Genomic DNA, 20,107 nt, shown 5'->3' on the forward strand with positions numbered 1-20,107 from the left:
TTCAACCATATTGACAGCACGGTTATTTGATGACATTTATATACTCAACTATGAGTTGAATGAATTTAATCAAAATGGTTAAGCTTCACTGAGCCCAAATCATATCCTGATATTGAAACAATTTCTGAGTATAGAGAATTCTAGTAGCAATAAATATTGGTGCCTTCTGGAAATTTCAAATTCTGCACACTAAGAATAGGTCCAAAACATGATTCGCACATCAGATTCTTAAAGGTATGTTTGTAAAGTTGATCTGTTGGTTATAAAAGCCAGTTTCATGAGGGAAGATGTCTAGAACTTACTCATGAACATAAAGCAAGATGATGCAAAACTGATATCTACATGGTGGCCTGTAGCCATGGTGCTACCTACAGATTAATAGGGGCAGGTGAAGTCCCTGCAGGTGATGTCTTATTGCAACTCTGCAAATTGAGAGAATCTCCTGGAATATACTACCCCACTCCTGCCAACCACAACCAGCTCAGATCAATTACCCCACTTTCTGTGCAGTGTTAAGTAAGCTATGTGGTGTTTTGGAGATATGAAAATTCCTTCCTAGGGACTTCACTTTGTTCTAAACAGTATTGGCTGTGACTCCTAGAAAAAAAAATCATTGCTTGCTTCCTTTGCTATCCACAATCTCTCCTCTACCATCATAACAAAAACTTAGATGAGATCAGATGTGGTCAGGGTAATATGGCCGTAGACATAAAAAAAAACTTGAAAAAACCAAGGAAAAGAAAAGAAAAAAAAAGAAAGTTCTAAATACCCAATAGTTCAACAGTGATAAGAGGGTCATAGCATGAAATCCTTAAATTAAGGTTAAGCTTCGTATTTTTTCAACCTATTGCCCTGTTTCCATACTTAAAGATTATTAGAAATAAGTACATGCCTCCTATCTGCAAGAGCTGACCTTCAGTATCAGCTGGTGTACACGCTACATTCACAGAAAGCTACTGAAAGAGATGACAACTCAGCAACGTTGTGGTACCCTTCCGTCCTTCATTGTTATGTTGATGAGCAATTGAAATGGCTGTGATTTAAATGATGTTGTATGTCTGTATGTATCACAATAAAAAGTAACCTGACAAAGTGAATAGCATAAACAAAAAACAAATGGTGTTCTCATATACTACTCTGTAGGCACTTAGAAGAATCTATTTTCCAACAAAGTTTTTTTTTTTAATTTCTCCTACATACTACAAATTATTAATTTCTCTGAATTCCTCAGGTGACAAGTATGCCATTATCCCTACAAGTACTCTTCCTTCACCTGACAATAAAATCACATTAGCCATGTATAGCAGACTTGAACCTCAGTGACAGTGTAGGCTGTGAGCCCCAGGATCCAGAGAGACAGTGATAGGAAAGTGAAGGCTAGTGCAGTTTGGAAGTTACTGAATAGGTGACTTCCTTTCCCCAGTGGTATGGATTGGATGCATCTACCAAAGGTGTGTATGTTAGAACTTCACTCCCTAAAAAGACGATATTAGAAGATGGTAGAAGCTTTGAGAGGTGGAGCCTGGAGGGAGATGGTTTGTGACCCTTCAGAAAGCACTACATAGTTCTCATAGGACCCTGGCTATTTTCCACAAGAATAAGTTATTATAAAAAAGCAAGACTGGCCCTTTCCATGCTCTAGCTTCCTGTCTCACCATACAGTCTATTCTACACATGCTTCTACCATTGTGATACCATCTATCATAAGGCCTTTGTCAGAGGTTGAGTCAATGAGGCTGCCCAATCATGGACTTTCAGTCCCCAAAACTGTGAGCTAAATAATACTCTTTTCTTTATAAAGCTCTCAGAATAAAGTATTTTATTATGGCAATGTAAAAATGGACTAGTATACTCAGGTAATAGTGATACCTGAGAGTTCAACAATTCAATAGCTGCCATCCAAAGAAATACATAAGAAATGTCCCCCAGCATTGCAAAGCTGATTAGTCATTCCAAGCAGAGATCCCAGATTCTGGGGATGGAAGCAGTAATCTGTTTCAGACTCCCACTTTCCAGGAAGGTGAGCCCTATAGCGACCAAACACAGATGGCTGTCTCCTCCTCACCTCCATCTACAAAGGAGCTAGGAGGCAGCTGAAACAGTCACATAACAAGACAGGTATCAAGAGGAAGAAAAGGTCCCCCAGTGGAAAGTAACGTTCCTGTTTCAGAAAACAATGTAGAAGAACACACTCCAGTCATGGCAGTGATCATGTGACAACACATATCTATTAATGTCAGCTTGGCCTTCTTGTTCTGCTTCCAACAGAAAAGAGACAATCATGGCTCTGACAGCTATCCATCATGTCCCTTATTTTTACTGTTTGAGAAGACAGGGAGAAATGATGACCTTGAAGCACTTGTGAGATGTAATCTATCTTTCCTTTATTTTTCTCTCTGAAAAAAAATACTTCACATTACTTGTCACTTTTTATAGCTTTTTGTCAAGTCCACATAAATGTATGCTAACATAAACTTGACTACTATTATTAACTCCAAGTGCAGTTTCTTAGATTTTCTTTAGACAGGTTCATGTATCCAGAGAAAACTTGGAAAATCTTGAAGGCTAGCAATTTAAGCTAGTTCTACTGACTGACTTTAGGGAATGCTAGATGACATATATTCAGTTGGATGAAAATCTAATACACCAGATTATAGCTCACACCTTGCTGGGATAGGAAAATGATACCTTCTTTTTGTGAAATTCATATATTAAATAGTAAATAAATGATATCTTAGGTGCATGGCTGTCAGTCTTAGATAAAGAAAAATGATCATCAAATTCTATGTGTATAATCTATCCAAGAATTTTTAGATTTAGCCTTCTGAAAAAACTGTGAGAATTTATAGCCACCCAGCCCTCAGCTTATGTTTAAAGCAATACTGATATGATCTTCGTCCTTCTAGGAAGTACCTCCCTACTTTTTATTACCGTTCCTGTTCATAATAGGGTTATTTCTTACAGTCACTGTATTTCAGTAGTCAAGGGTATAGCTTATTTGCTATGTGATTCTGAGAAAATTATTTGCCTTCTCTGTGAGGGGAGTTTCTTTTCCATAAAATGAATATGATAATAGCACCTACTTCGTGGAATTGTTAAAAGGCCTTAAGTGAGTTAACGTGTAAAGTACTTAGGACCATGCATAATACTTAGTGATGCTAATGACAGGTATAGAGAAACAACTAAGGCTCTAGAGTCTAAGGGTCTAGACTATGAGTCAGTAAACATTTTTTGTAAAAAGCCAGATATAGTAAATATTTTAGGCTGTATAGGTCATATGTTTTCTATAGCAACTACTCAACTCTGCCTTTACAGCATGAACACAGCAATAGAGAGCAAAAACTAAATATGAGTCTTTCTATCTCCCAAGAGAACTGTGTTTACAAAAATAGGAAGCAAGCTGGACTGGTCCCTGAGTCATAATTGGTCAATTGTGTTCTAGACTAACAGTCTATTGTGTTTGTTCTATTTTGTAGACCAAAAAATCTAAAGATGGGATTTCAGTGTTATTCCCGGGCTCAGTTTCCTAAAAGAAACTTCTTATTCTTGGTTCAGTGCTTATATGGGTCTTCAGGGTTAAAATTTTTTTACCTTCTATTCTTGCCCCTGTTGTGACCCTGGCTTATCTGGTGGATTGAGTCATTTTTCTACTTCCTCTGGTGTTTATCACTTTGATATTGTCCCTTAAGTTCATGATATCCATACATACTGTCTACTAAACAAATTGAGCCCATCTATTCATCCATCAAAGTCAGTATTTCTTTCAATGGCATTACAGAAATAGAAAAGAGCAAGCAAAACTTTACATCCATGTGGAAAAGCATGATGCATTCATGCAAATAATTAGTTGATTGTTCCTTGTGGCTACAGCTCAAAAAGGAAATTGAGGGTCATTGACACAATTGGAAAAGTAGCCCTCTACTATTTGTGTCTGAGTTCAGTTTTTTTAAGATTTCTTCTATAAGAAAGACCATGCAGAATTTGTCTTTCCATATTTGACCAGTGTATATAAAAATCACACTATCTGTTTTGAATATGTATAATTTTGTCCATGATACTTCAATAAAGCTAAAAAAAATTTGGAAAACCTGACAAGAACCTGATAATGAACAGGGATCAAGGAAGGAATTTCAGCATTGTCTTATATATTTCTGGACACCTAACTAAAGACAAGCAAAAAAGAGAGATGATACATATTTTAGAAAAATGGCTCTGGACATAGTATGGGAAAGATTTGATGCAAGGAAATCAAAGATACTGAAAAGTGATGAGTGTCTGGATTAAGGTAGGACCTGAAAGTTTACAGAGAACTTACTTTTTCATAAAGTAATATATAAGAAAGTACTCCATGGAATGGAAATTTTTGATGGTACTGTAAAGCATTAGTAATGTGTATAAATACCATCTCAGAAATTAAGGGCAAATAAAGAGCCCTTAGTAATCCAAATGATGAGTGTACAGACTACACAATATGGTATGATCACCATGCTAACTTTATTAGTTGTAACAAAATATGAGATCAAACTGTTAGTAGATGCACCTGTTACTACTTTTGGCTTGATAACTGTGAATAGCATCACTCTCAAGAATTTTTTTAATGGCTTCAAATAAAATATGCTCATTTGACTCTAAGTAAAGACTCAACTGTTAGGTCGTAGCCATTAGTACTTGACTGGCCAAAGAGGCATCAGATTGTCCCAGTGCTTCCAAGAGCATGAAATTGTCTTTTCTTTCTTTCTTTTTCGGCAGTACTGGGGATTGAACTCAGTGCCTCAGGCTTGCTAGGCAAACTCTCTACCACTTGAGCCACTCCCTCAGCCCCCCAAGAGCATGAAATTGTCGAGTGACAGTCTCCAGCAACTGAGCTCTCTTGGCGTCATTTCAGAGCTGGTGGTGAGGCTGGGTCAGAAGCATCTCAGGCTATGTGCATGATCCTATGTGCATGATCCTATGTTCCGGCACTCGCCCAATGTACCATGCCACTGCTCCATGTCCCCAGAACTATTTTTAATGAAATTCTGACTTATGCTTTTTATTTCCTTCAAAGCTTCTTCCCAACATCTTAGAACTGAATTTGTAGATACTAACTTATCCCTAAATCCTATTCTCCACCTGAGAAAGCGATCAAAGCTTAGACTTCCTTTTGATCCATGTAACACAATGCTATTCTCAGAGCCCTCAAAATGATTATATTTTGCTCATGTTTCTTTGAGGGAATCTTTGTTCACAAGATGCTTTACCAAATCACAGCAACACTTTTTACTTTTACTATGTTTTCTCACTTTCTCCTATTCTAAAACCTACTCCCACATATCTAATTTTTCCCTCACAATATAATTGTAAACATCTGCATAGTGTTTATATAATCCTATGAGGAATAATAAATTGCTAATCCCACGAGGTAGCCACATTCCCTATGAACTTCCATCCATATAATTGTATGATCACAAAGTGGGCTTCCAATGCTGGGACATTTTATAAATTATTTACTATATTTAGAGGGCTATTTATTAGTTAACTGGCTAGCCTCAATATAATTAGGATGGGAAATAGAAGGTTCTCTTGCTGCAATTTAAAATTCTATCCCTCTCTTCCATTTCAAGCTAATTCTTAAACTCATTAAGACTCTCCTCATAATCTGTATAAAATAGTCATATATAAGAATTCCTATCTTGCTAGACACAAAATAGGGACACTATGTATTTTGGCATCAAACCCATTCCTTGAATCAGAGCCAAAAATACTATAATAAATTTAAAGTGCAAAATTCTTAGTGCGAAGTTGCTCCCAAACGAGAAAGGACATACATTGTGAGTCACTGAAGAGAAAAACTGCAAAGGGTTTGGGTTGACTGCATTCAGCTGGGTTGATACCTACTGGGCAGAAGGAGTGGAATCCTAGAAAAACTAAAGTCTACTTTTCTAGAAAACTAGTTGGATAGGGACTTGGAGAATGGGTGAGAAATGACTCCACAATGTCCAAGAATATCCAAGAGCACCTAATAAAGTGAGCCAAGTTCAGGGGCATGGTGAAGGAGATTAACTAAGGAGTCAAAGATCCTAGGGGCACACAGCCAATTTGAGGTCATCATGTTCTCCAACCCAAAGCCAAAGGACAAAATGAAAGTTCTGAGACTGACTAGAGGCAAGACAGTCAACTCCAAATAAGTGCCTGGGGGATGACAAAGCAGTGCTGACAGGGAAACACTGCAAGGGACTGTTTAGTGTCTCAAAAAAGCCAAAATTTTTTAAAATTGGGAGAACTTCATCTTTATCACCAGAGAGGAGCCTCAGTCCCATGGTTTTTAACTCTTCTTGCTATTATGGCTGCCTACCACTAGCCTCCACACCCATGCCTACCTACCTTCATCTGGGGTCACTCATGTGATAAAGCATATTTCTGCCTGGGTATTGAGCATGCCTTTGTATCATTCTAATAAAAAACCAGATTTTTCTTTGGATGAGACCTGCATGTAAATAATGGGCTTTTGCTCCTCAAGATTCTTGCAATAAGCTATTTACTAGCTAGCTCTATTTCCACTCTTAGAATCTCCCCATTCCTGCACTCTGGCTTGAGCCATTTGAAACCGCTTTTCATCCACTGTGAGAGAGGAATCAGTAGCATTTACTATTCTTCACTTGAACCTTCTCAGAAGATGAGTCAAGTTAGCAAATGAAGGCTTCCTTGAGTAGCCTTATTAGAGGAGCATGATGTAATGTGAATGTTAGTTTATTACTAACTTCTACCCTTTGCAGTATATACCCTCAATCCAACAGTGAAAAATCTAGACTTTGAACTCTAAAGCAATATCAGATTTGCATCCAGCCCATTTAAATGTGCTCATCTGTAAGAAAGAGAGGTCAAGATAAAACTGTTTCCAAAAGCCCTAAAAACCCAGAGGTGAAAGTGTTGGCATTGAAAGTCCCTCTTACAGCAATTTCTTCTACTCCTCTGTATTCATGGGACAACAACAGCAAATCTTCAACCAAATATCTACTAAAAATGGGACAAGAGCACTGCATTTTATTTGATCTTGGATCGATTAAATGCAGTTGAAATGAATCAGAAAGTACCAAACAATAAAAGCATTCCAAAAGAGTTTTACTTTTTTTTTTTAAATAAAAAAGCAAAAAACAAAAAGTCTGGAAGCTTGAACTATGTGTGCAATATAGATGCTATTAACCAATAAATAAAGAAGGTAAAAGGCGTTTAGAAAATGTAAACTAGCAATTCACTCAGGTCCGGAGGACATGCTGCCAAGATGTCAAAGCCATCCAGATAGAGACTCGGTCTGCTTTTCCTCCTACTTGCTCTGTCTATGGGCTCAGATTGCCAGTGCTGGCCTGCTGCAGGTCCAGCACATACAGTGACTATGATGAGTCCTTTCAAGGCTCACAATACATGAGTAGCAAAGTCATTTCCGTGCTATGTATTTTTATTGAACTTGGTTCTTGGTGCTGATTGTTTCTACCTAATCTTCTGGACTAGAAGGTCATTATGGACCTTTGTCATTCAACTTCCTTGTTTAAGCATTTGTATTGTCTCTTCCTCTAGACTGTGAGCTGGCTAATCTCCTTTGGTTCTCACTTCCTCTGTGTTCTTCCTCTGTACCCATATGAAGGCCCTAAACTTGGAGTGTTGCCCTCTGACTGGTACATCCTGACTTCTTCAGACCTTTATATCTGTCAGGCCTACCCTTGCCTGGACAATTTTCAGGCCCCGCTCAAATGCTACCTTATAATCCATGCACTTATAGAAAAGAGTTTATGGATCTCACAGGATGATTTAATGGTATGGGTTTACGGATATTTGCTAAGAAGCAGGGATAGATAGAAACATAAGTCCATATAAGCACTCTCTACTCCATTAGGAGACAAAATAGTGACTTCTGAGTAAATCTGAATAGTAACTAAGTTAAGATATGAAATAGGAAATGAATAGATAGCAATCTAAGGCAAGAAATTAATGAACACTAAGCAGGGTCTGGAAGTAATTTTTAAAAACAATTACATATTCTAATTCTTTAAACAATTACATATTCTAGAAAATATAGACCTTTAGATTGCTTTGCACAAATAAATAAATGCAAGATACCAAGCTTTGGGACAATGACTTCTAGAATAAAAGTCACTTAAAAGACATACAAAAACATACCCATGGTGGTACAGCCAGCCATAGCTGAAATCACTAAATCACTGTAGGTTGTGGTTGTTCTCTAACTCATCACCCCACCCCACTGTCACAGGCACGGGTTAGGTAAGAGGCTCAAATCTATTGCGTCTTGTCATTCCCATCATCTCCTTTCTATTCTTGTATTTAGTTTTCACTGGTTCTCCCCAAGGGACTCAGGACTTTGAGGAATGGGTAGCTAACTAACATACATTTGAGGATAAACTTAGAGCTGGTGAAATACCAACTCAGAAGTTTTTGCCAGGCTGATGAAAATCTGTTTCTGTCACAGACTGACAAATTAGCATAAGAAAGAGATTATGTAACTCTGCTCAAGAAGCTATCAGGGGACCTGAGAGCTGTATCAGAATATGCTTCCTATCATCAGGAAGACTCTCCCACATAGCAAACTATAAACATTAAAAAAGTCCTAATGATTACCATAGCCATCCAAGGGTGCAGACGCACTGAAAAGTTGCATTCTTGAATCTGACCCAGGAAAGCATTTGTAGTCAAGTGGTTATAAAATACTTTGCAAATCAACTAATAAAGTAATCTTTAAAAAATAGCTAAGAACGCAAATGCAGTTTCATTTTTCAGTTTGCAAGAGACAAACCCTAAATACAATAAATGATTTATACCTATAACTCACACAGGAAAAGAGTCTCTAGTGTCAATTGTCTATGTAGAAAAAGAAGACAAAAGAAGAATCATTCTAGTGAGAAGGTCAAGTAGAGATGAATCAACTTGGATTGTAACACATTTGTGCATGGAAGCAATCCTAGGAATCCCTCTGTATAGCTATCCTTATCTTAACTACCAGAAATGCTTTGTCTTTCTTATTATTGCTTATGTTTTCTCTTCAACAAAATTAGAGCTAAGAGAAGAACAGGTTCTGCCTGGAAGTGAGGGGGGTAGGGGAGAGAGGGAAGGGGTGGGAGGGGGGATAAATGGCCCAAACAATGTATACACGTGTGAATAAATGAATAAAAATTAATTAATTAATTAAAAAAAGAAAAATCATGGTGTTTTCATTAACAGAAAAGTAGAAAATAACACCCAATGGTTTAAGACTCCTTTGGAAGGATGAAGAGAGGTAGTCCTGAGGATTGGCCAAGCCTCAAACCAACTAAATGGAAATGGAGGATACCTCAGACTGAGACCAAATAACCGTCATCAAGCTAATTCATAGAGTTCTGTTCACTGTGTAAGAAAAATGATCTTTTCTTTCAAAGTATTTGTTACCCTCTTAGATTACTTAAAAATTCCTCAGGTTGCCATCTTAAGTGACTTGCATGTTTAAAGGGTCCTTGCTTCTTCTTCCAGATTCCTGTACAACTCCATTGCCCACCAAACTCAATGCTCTAGCTCATCCCCCAAGCCTTTTAGCCACTCAGGAAAGACTGTGAACCTTTTACCTGGACAAATCCCAGGTAAGGGGCAGGTACAACTGCGTCAGGGATATACGGAGGAGCCACTGTCAGCCATTTTGTGTTTGCGTGTTGCTTTGTGGGAGTGAGCACATGCTTGCACCCTCTTGATCAAGGGAAATTGCCTTGTCAAGATTTTCTGTTTCTTGTGTGTCTGTTTTTGGCACCAGAGGGTTATCAATTCCAACATCTCTAACCCATAGGATATTTTACACAGTGCTGTTTCCAGGGCTGGCGTTCACTGCTGGTTGACCTAAATTTTTAATTAAAAAAAATGTTTTCTGATAAGTGATTGAGAATCTGATGAATTCTTGGACTTATTCCTGAAGATAAAGTACAAATGCAGATAAACTACAAATTTTTAACCAGGCATGGTGGCTCATACCTGTAATCCAAGCACTCTGGGAGGATGAGGCAAGAGAATAGCAAATATGAGGCCAGACTGGGCTACAGAGCAAGACACTGCTTTAAACATACATGCATACACACACACACACACAAACACACACACACACATACACACTTTACAAACAATTCTAGGGTATTCGTGGGCCAAATCCCAACCCATAAACTCAGAAGTCATAATTTAAAATCCCTGCATTAGATTATCTCGGATAATATGGTTATAAAGGGAATAGCCTGCTCATTACAATTCAAATGGTATAGCTAAGAATGGGAGCAGGGAAAAGTAATGTACTACTGACAGCCACATCCCAAATCTGCAAAAGATTACTGGATCCAAGGGCTTACATGTTAGAGATAAATTTTGAAATGTTTTTAATGAATTATCCTTTTATTACAAAGTCTACTAAGAGAAAATCTCTCTAGTCATTATGTGTTACTACTTTTTTAAAACAACTCTCCTTCTCTTTACTCTCTCTTATGCATTCCTCTTTCCTCTTTATTATTTTTTTAACTTATCCTCCTTCATCCCCTTTCTCTTATCCTTTGATTTTTTTCCTGAATGCTAGTCATTACTCCTGACCTATGATGCATAAGCCAGGGATATGTTTCTACACAGCTATAAGAACCTAATTGCATCAAGCTGTTGTGGCAATATAGTCAGAGGAGAAACCAAGCAACACTCGGAGGAGTGGAGAACTCAGATTTTAATTTTTACGCTAGCGGGCCCAGACGTGTACCAGTGTCTGAGCCCCGAACAAAGAATTCACAGGATATTTAAAAGGCAGTGCAGGGTATCAGGTTACAAGGAATGTGCTCTCCCATAAAGTAGGGCTAGTAGTGGGTTAGAGACCTAAGGTTTAGATAAGAGCAGTGGGGGTGGGGGGGGGGGAGGCCTGCTTTGGAAAGTTTATTTACAAGTGGAGACAAAGGAAGGCAGGAATGGGTGCTTATCTCTGCATGGTGCCTTTCATCTTGGTCCCAAACTTTTGCATGGCTCTAATGGGCAACTCCTTACAGCTCTGTCCGAGGTTACAGCTTTTAATTGACAGTTTACCATGTTTTACAATCCTGTTTCAAGGCTATCTTCCTCTTCATTCCCCCCTTTTGATGCTTTTTCCACTTGTGGACAAGCATCAACACTAGACTTTAGAAATCTTATAAGGTTTTTTTTTTGTCCCAAAGACCTATATTGTGTTACCAGGAGCTGTAACTTTATCACCTCCAATTGCGAGCTAATGAAGTTAGTTATAGCATTAAGATGGCACATACAAACACAAGTGTCAACAGAAGCATAAGGAGAGGCCAGGTAATGGAATCAGCTGTATCTCTGACCATTTCTATCTGCTTTACATAAACAACACTCTGTGTTTGAGAAAAGTCAAAGCCCTTCTTCTTGGCAGTGAGTAAATCCAACCCACTCTCGTTTTGGAGGATCACTGATGCTAGAGAGTTTAGCTGGTCCTGCATGGTCACTATAGACCTAGCCACTTGTTCTATGTCATTTGTTAGGTCCACAGATAATTAATTATAGTAGGCGACTGATGAGGCAGTCCCTCCTATGCCTGTTCCTTTCCCAGTCATTATCCCCAGTCCGATTAATAAAGGTACGAATTGGGTAGCTCTCTTCGATTGCACATGAGCCATTAAAGGTGGGGGTGTCTGATTGTTAGGCACTATGTTTATCTGGGGTGAGGAATGCTAATGTGCAAATGCCCTTCCAGTCAGCTGGCAAGTACTGGTAAGCAAGGGTCCCTCAGACAAGGAAGAATCCCAGGCTGGTGCACCATAGCCTGTCAACTTACATCGAATGGCGGTAGCTGTACAGTTGAGATTCCAAGTTAAGGTTTCCTGTCCTAGAAGGAAGCCTTAATGGGAGTCATGGTGGTTGCAGATCAATGTCTTTTATTGGCCCAGATCCACCTAGGTAATCACCTCTGGGTGGCCTCTCTAGATCTGTGGCTCTCCCTTTAGTAAACTGATATGGGAGTGGGGTAGAAGGGTAGGGTGGCACAAGGAGGTTTATTTCCTCCACTGTTTTATGACTTTAAGGTGTCCCTGTCTTTCTCCCAGCAATCCATATGCCCTATAATGTCTTTGTTTTTTTTTGTAACCCAGTTAGGCTATCAGCTTTCTTTATAGTAAATCATCCCTCTCCTGGTGCATTCAGAGATTGATATGCTGCACACGGGTGACAGATACTGATAAAAGGTGAAGGCATACCTCAGTTTTCCCTGGAAGGAAGGCGGCCTTATGCAGGCCGAGCAGTCATCCCAGCCTCCCAATTGGACAACCTCAAAATGTAGCAGACTCAGAAGGCAATAACACATCAGAGACCTCATGCCTGAGACTGGAGTCTGGGCTACAGATGACACCAAACAGCAGTAAGGCTTCCTACTATGAGGAGGTAACAGAAGGCCAGCAGTAATCTCTGGCTTACATTTCAATCTTGGGGAGCAGTGACAGCCAGTCCTCGTGTAAACAGATTGCACAATGCTAATCAGCAGGATAAGGTATGGGTGACAGAGAAGAGGATACATCTGTGTCCTGGTGAATGAATCCTCAGGCTTCTGCCATGCGTTGACCAACCAGCTTCCGGGATGTGGCTGGGGCAGGGCTGGAGATCTCAACAGTGATGGCATGCTGTTGTGAAGTTCTCTGGAACCTTAATCTGAGGGATATTAGTTGAATCATAGAGAGCCTGTCAGACGTTGGGCTCTGCAGGGGTGGCTGTCCTTTTATCCAGGAATGATGAGTCCCGGGAGTGACTCCTGTAACTTCAACAGTCCTAAGAGCTGCCAACATTACTAGATGGGGACCCATACAACTGGGTTGGAGTAGTTTCTTTTTAATTTTTTTATATATCATATCTCTCCTTTTTTTTTTTAACTGAGTAGAATTACCTTGGCAACAATATACTGTCAGTATATATGTCCAAGAAAACTTTTTTTTAAAGTTAAAAACACCATCTTTAAGTATTAAAAGACATGTTTAGATCCAGTAAAAATAGTTATTTTGTCTCTATTTAAGTAGAAGACCCTGCCTAAAAATGTGAGTTTGTGTCTGGAAAAGTTTTAATGTCAGATAGCCACACATGCATAAGAACCATTTCTTTAATCCTCTTGGCCTTGGTTATCTTTGAGAGGTCTGGCACCAATGACTCCATTGGAACTTTGATGGCATTCCCCCCTTTGTCTCCAAATTGTTAGTCTCCGAACAGTCTCTTCTGAAGATCTGTTTTCCATCCAAGTACTAACCAGGCCTGACCCTGTTTAGCTTCCAAGATCAGACAAGATCGGGTGCATTCAGGGTGGTATGGCTGCAGACTGAAGATCTTTCTTGATTGGCTGCTTTTTCCTGGATTCTGTTTGTTTGGTTTCAGTCCCACGTTGGGAGGGAATAATGAGCAGATCAGGTGGGAGTCAGTGCCAACTAGACCCTTTTGGCCAAATTTAAGCAACAAAGAGGCTTAGAAGGAATGGCTCTTAGGCAGTGCACTTTTAGACAAGGACAATACAAAACAAAATCTAACAAAAGCAGATGTCTAAGTAGTTACCTTGGTTGACACATAGGCACTCATTAGTCATTTTTATGGACTTGATTATAAATGTCCCAGGAGGATCAGAACTGAAATGACAAAAACTTAAAAGAGCCATGGTTAAAATTTTGATGGACAATTTAGCAACCAACAGAACAGTACATCAGTACCACTAGCTTTTTGTTACCATGTTTATCTAAATTTTGTATTGTAGAAGACTTGATATACTTGAAAATACAAATATACTTAATACACAGGAACCAGCAACAGCATCACAACTCTATAGAGGTTAATATACATATTAATTTAGTTGTTGCTCTTGAAGTAAAACTTTAGATTTTTATCAGTTGTAGGGGGAAAGAACAGTTTTAGCAAACCCAAACAGCCCAGTCACAAACTAGCATAGGGTACAAACTGTATTAGAATCATCTAAGACAACAGTTGTTTAACCATGAGGTCATCTAGAAAGTTTTACATAACTGTTAGAAAATAAGAGGCATGGAATAGGCACAGAGACAGCTGAAACACTGGTACAGGGTTTATTATTTAGGCAGAAGCCTTGTGGAGGGGGACCCCAGCAAGACAGCAAGAGCCCATTGCCATATACAGGCTTGGGCTAGACATAGGGGGCTAATGGAAAAGTACCAGGAAAGTCACTGTCTGCCCAGCTGTCCCTGGCATATATCCAGGATGACAAAGGTGAGCCAGCTGCAAGGGGTGGGGGTCTAGTCCTAACATGGCTGTCTTCATTGTTAACCCCAACATAAACCAACTCTTAAATGAACATGACTCAGTTACCTTAGTAGTTAAAACCCTGACAAAAATCACCAGAGAACACAGGTAAATATTTATGGGGACTAAGTGTGAAGTTAGGAAACATAGTGGCCAAGAACCATGGCTCAGATGTTGATAAGAAATCATATCCCAGATTGTTGACATTAACAGATGGCTCTTGACATATAGCAGAATCCCATCACCTGCAGTCAATGGAACCCCCCTAAAATAACATCCCCAATCTGGTCATCTCAGGGAAAAATTTCCTCCACCTGCCATGTGGAAGGAGTAGGACTAACATCTCCACTCTGTTATGTCTAATAAAAACTGGAGATCTTGACTTCCAGTGTAGTGCTCCTCTTGGAGTTTTTACTTATTTATTTATTTATTTTTATCCTATCTGGAAGGTGCACTTTGGCTTTACATAAGTAAATCTGTCTTAACCCTCATATCAGTGCAGCAGTACTCCCTGTGTTCAGCTACCTCTTGACTCTCTGTGTTTCAATAAACTCTTGTTATCTTGACAAATTTATGGATTAACCTGGAGTATCAAAAATTTTTGAGTTATCTTGACAAAACAAAACAATTATAAGACAATTTTTGTAAATGTTATCTAGACCACTATAATATTTTTAAGGTAGCCTTGTTGTTATGAGCTTAGAGAATTAAATTTTATTTAACATCAGTACATTAAACTTTGAAGTTATAAAACCTTTAATGTAACTGGATTTTAGTTAACTTTAACTAGTTATATACCATCTATAAGCTGTATCATTTTATGACAATTTACTCTGCATCTTTGTGACAATTTATTTTGTATCCTCTGGGGAGCTGGTCTTTATCCCCTTTTTTATCTAAAAGTATTTTTTTAACCCTTTATTTATTTTGAAAAAAAACCATATCCTTAATACCTTTTATATATTTTGTTACTTGTTGAAAATAACTCATAAAATCTTTTAACTTAGAGCCTTATATTTGCATGAAAAAACACAAGAAAGAAAGCAACTCTGGAATTATTTTTTTGTATAAAAGCAATTTATAGAAAACTCATTTGTTAATAGACCCATATATTATAAGAGAGAATTAAATCCCAGATTTTATTTATGACAGAATGAAACAGGCTAAGGTCATTTTAACTACCTAAATTCCAAGACTTTGTTGCAGACTGTAGCCTCTTTTTTTTCCTTCCTAGCTAAGCCAGAGTGTTAACCCCTGAGTGTCTGCATCCTAGTGATGCCTGACTGAAATAAGTTTGAAAGCTTGTTTTTTTTTGTTGTTGTTGTTTAAGGTAGCAGTAGAACAGAGTAATAACTTTTACATTTACTCTACAATAAGAATCGTCCTTAAGGTGTTTACATATTTAAATGTAAAAGTCTAAGCAGTTTATAACAAAGATCTTTAAAACAAATATCCTGTTTTTTTTCCTTGAATATCATATTAACCTTATAGTATCAATTTAAGAACCATTTTTAAGATGTTTGCATGCACACACAAAAAGTTTTATAAATTAAGCATGCCAGAAAAACTGTCAATTTAAGTGTGCATAAAATGAGCTGGAATTCCAGGAGCAAATTAAATTTTGCCCATGCTTTAAACAAATTCACATACACACACACACACACACACACACACACACACACACACACATTCACACCAAAGTTATAACACCTTCCTTCCCCCCCTCTGGGAGAAGTGCCTGACCTGTGGAACTCCTCTTGGAGGTTCCTGGGAGTGGATTAAGCTCTCCTTCCATCCAGTAGGACGGGACCTGACTGCAGACCTGTGGAACTCCTCTTGGAGGCTCCTGGGAGTGGATCAAGCTCCCCTTCCATCCAGTGGGATGGGACCTGACTTAGGACTGATTTCCCAGGGGTGGTGCTTACCAAGTCCGGACAAGACTGCCAGATGAGTTGGTCCACTTCTCCTTGGAGTCCAAGCCGGGTCAAGACTGCTCAGAGAGTTGGGGCACCAGGGTGAAGGAGAACCCGGAATACCATCGGGTGGCACGCCACCTCATTCAGTCCTGTGTCCCTCCCTACTCCAACGCAGCCCAGCTGCCGGCTGGTGGCACAAGGGGCCAGTCGGTTGGAATCTTGCTGGGGCCTCCATTTGCTATGGCAATATAGTCAGAGGAGAAACCAAGCAACACTTGGAGGAGTGGAGAACTCAGATTTTAATTTTTACGCTAGCGGGCCCAGACGTGTACCAGTGTCTGAGCCCCGAACAAAGGATTCACAGGATATTTAAAAGGCAGTGCAGGGTATCAGGTTACAAGGAATGTGCTCTCCCATAAAGTAGGGCTAGTAGTGGGTTAGAGACCTAAGGTTTAGATAAGAGCAGTGGGGGAGGCCTGCTTTGGAAAGTTTATTTACAAGTGGAGACAAAGGAAGGCAGGAATGGGTGCTTATCTCTGCATGGTGCCTTTCATCTTGGTCCCAAACTTTTGCATGGCTCTAATGGGCAACTCCTTACAGCTCTGTCCGAGGTTACAGCTTTTAATTGACAGTTTACCATGTTTTACAACCCTGTTTCAAGGCTATCTTCCTCTTCAAAGCAACCAGAAGTCAAGCTGCTTAAAAATTTTCCTTAAAGTCACAAACAGTACTTACTGAACTTCATTTGTAAGACTAGGTCACCCACAGCAAAATATGGGAGTGAAACTGAACTATTCAATGACAAACCAAGTCATTCAGTTAGCTGAAAACCTCAGAATTTTCCGTCACAATTTCCTTGGATTGGCCACATTTGGAGAATAGATGACCATTGTATGATGATCTGGGAAAGGACAACTGTGAAGGGAAGTAGTCAAAAGGCCAGAAAGCAGAGAGTAATCAGTGATAAGACAGCTTTCTGGAGCAAATACATCTTTTAGAGTGTCTTTGAAGCGTGGCATAAGACTAAAAATAGCAGCAGCTGCCAGGAGATGAAGGACAGTGGTTCTGTAGGCAATGGGGAGTAGACATTTGTTACACATCAGTCTTCCCAGTCACATTCAACACACCCAGCACAGTCATCAGGGTCATTTTCTACCACAAAGGACTAATGCAAAATTTTAAAAGTACATCAAATTTTTCAAGTAGTTTTGAAAGGATAATGAAAATTCTTGGCTATTGTATTGTCATTATGCCCCATAAAACAAAAGAGAATGCATTTGAATAGGGTTTTGTCAGGTAGTTGGTGAAGCATGGCAAAGCACAGAGAAGAGAGAAAAACAGACACAATATCTCCTTAGTATTTTTAAAAAGGAACACTTTCAAGCACTTACTAAATGCAAGACAGTGTTCCATGTTGGAGGCCAGTGATTTTCAAATCTAACACTACAGAAAAGTTATCTAGATGAGCTTTAAAAAACGGATTCTTAAGAGCTCCTTAAAAGATCTAAATTAGGACCCTTATTTTTAGATTTTTAAAAAGTATGTCGGGTAATTCTGAAGTAGCTAGTTTTGAAATGCTGCTCCAGGACACAGAGGATTAACAAGGCATAATCACTACCCTTACACACTTCAGAGAACAATTTTTAAGAAAATGCACAAGTGCACATAAAGTGTGAATATATCAACTATTAAATAACAGTACAGCAATTCAAGGAATATCACGATGCAGTAAATAATGTTTACTTTTCACTCTGCCCTTGGACTGAGCACTGAGAAATGAAGGTTATGATGCAAAGATTGAGCAGACAAAATAGTGCCTTCTCATTTCACTAAATTATTTCAGGTTCTAATCAAAATTTATGTGGTTGTAAAAGGCAAAACACTATATGAGAGAAAAATGAAGTAAATAAAAAGATTTAGCTGCAACCAAAGTGATTTCTCCCACAGTTTAAAACAGATAAATCATTCTCCAAACTAATAATTAGCATAGGGCTAATGATTAAACAACATTCATAATAATAACAAAAACACATTAGAAGAACATATTAACATCCCTTAAATTTTAACAGCCTCTAAATATAATTTTCATTTTAATTTGCCAAACTGATTAAATTAACTACATTTGTTTCAGCAGTAATCTAAAAAATCTATAAATTATCATTGAATGAAAATAAAAGGGAAAGAAAATAAGAGAATAAAATGTACAACAAATTAACCAAATGCCTGATAAAACCTGCATGTTCAAAACCCGTATTCTAGACATTAGTCTTAGCCTTTTCCTGCTCAGGTGGCTTCCGTGTCACTCGTGACTATGAGGCAGGCCTTGACTTCAACCGGAAAAGTTGTCTGAAGTCATCCATCATCAAGCCTTGACTTTTGACTACTGCTGCCCTCCAGTTCTCACGAGTGCTGTTAGAACACCCTGCCTCTTTCTCTTGGACTCCCAAAGGCGTGCATTTCTTTGTGCTGTGATATGCTGTTGCTGTGCCCTTCTTATGCCCACAGCCCATGCTAGTCTCTAACCAACATATATTTCACAATGTGGACAATATCCCTAGCAAGAACTTTATTTCAAGGACTTGAAAAGTTATATCTAATAGCATCTTACCACATCAAAAAGTGTATTATTTTGAGATATGAATGCCCTAATCATCACCTATGTTTGCTGTCTAAGGTTAGCTCATTGTAACACTAATTACCTGCAGAAATGCAACTGCATTTAAAATATGTTACTTGTGCTTGGTAAATCGAAAATACAAGAAAATATCATATTTATGTAGAAGAAACGATGAGAAATGGAACAAGTGTGAAAGTTGCAATGTGCCTTCCAAATATTTAAGAATTAAAAGAAAACAAATCTACGTATGAAGAGAAATAGGACACAATATGGTAGAAAATGGCTCTATGTCCCAGAGAGTCTGTTTGTCTAAAAGGAGATTGAATTAAATCAGTTTCTTTAATGAGAGTGGAGAAAATTTGGAACCTTCATGAAAAATTTCCAAATTTGGGGTCGAGCATGCTGGTGCATGCCTCTAATCTCAGCTACTCAGGAGAAGGGGATAGGAGGATCATGGTCCAAGACTGGCCTTGGCAAAGGCTTGAAACCCTACCTGAAAAATAAACTAAAAGCAGAAATGCTGGGAGCATGGCTCAAGTGGTACAATGCTTTCCTAGCAAGCATGAGGCTCTGAGTTCAAAGCCCAGTACTGAAAAAAAAAATCCAAACTTAATGCCCTCACATCCGTTGCCTAGATGATCCAAACTTTGCCCACCCTCCAACGTCTCATGAAAGCTTGCAGAATATGGGATATCTGGGAAAATGTCATTTGAAAAGCACCCCCTATACTTACGTTATCCTTCCTCACCTTCCACTTGAAAGCCACTAAATTAGATGGCCCCCAAGGGCTTCTAATTCTCATTGTGTCTTCACAGAACTCAACGCTGTATTGGAAAACTTTGACCTGTGATCTGGTTTGGTTTCTTTTTCTTTTGGATTTTTGAGGAAGAGTCTCATAGCCCAGGCTAGCCTCAAATTCACAATCCCCTAACCTCCACCTTCTGAGTGCTAGAATAGCAGGTGTGAATTACCACACATCACTTGATCTGTAGTCTTTTTATATATATTATAATATTAAATAGGCAGAGATGTGATTCTCAAGTCTTTATGGAAATGAAAATTCATTTAGAGAGTATTTATTGCATGCCTTATTTGAGCCAAGACAGTCCTAGGAAGCAATGGTTAGCAAACAAATACACACAGAACTGTAGCCAAAGTGCTGGACCTCATGAAGTTTGCATTCTTGAGTTCTGTCCCCAGGGATGCTGGCTCTGGGCCCTCATTAAGAATGAGATGACATACAGTAACTTAAGTGTACACAGCACTGACTGTAAAGTGCATGGATTTAGTTCACAGAACTCAT

At 38.8% G+C, this 20,107-nt stretch overlaps 2 long non-coding RNA genes across 3 annotated transcripts in view; both read right to left on the bottom strand.

Moving 5' to 3' along the window:
* LOC141417061 (uncharacterized) overlaps positions 1 to 20,107 on the bottom strand; it is a 465,499-nt gene that overhangs the window by 134,937 nt on the left and 310,455 nt on the right. The window lies entirely within an intron of this gene.
* LOC141419528 (uncharacterized) lies at positions 10,690 to 16,187 on the bottom strand. Its single transcript, XR_012444178.1, has 2 exons — positions 13,558 to 16,187; positions 10,690 to 12,672 (listed from the first exon to the last, which is right to left on the bottom strand). It is a non-coding gene; the product is annotated as an uncharacterized lncRNA (long non-coding RNA).

Source organism: Castor canadensis, chromosome 2 (assembly GCF_047511655.1).
Source record: "Castor canadensis chromosome 2, mCasCan1.hap1v2, whole genome shotgun sequence".
Lineage (NCBI taxonomy): Eukaryota > Metazoa > Chordata > Mammalia > Rodentia > Castoridae > Castor > Castor canadensis.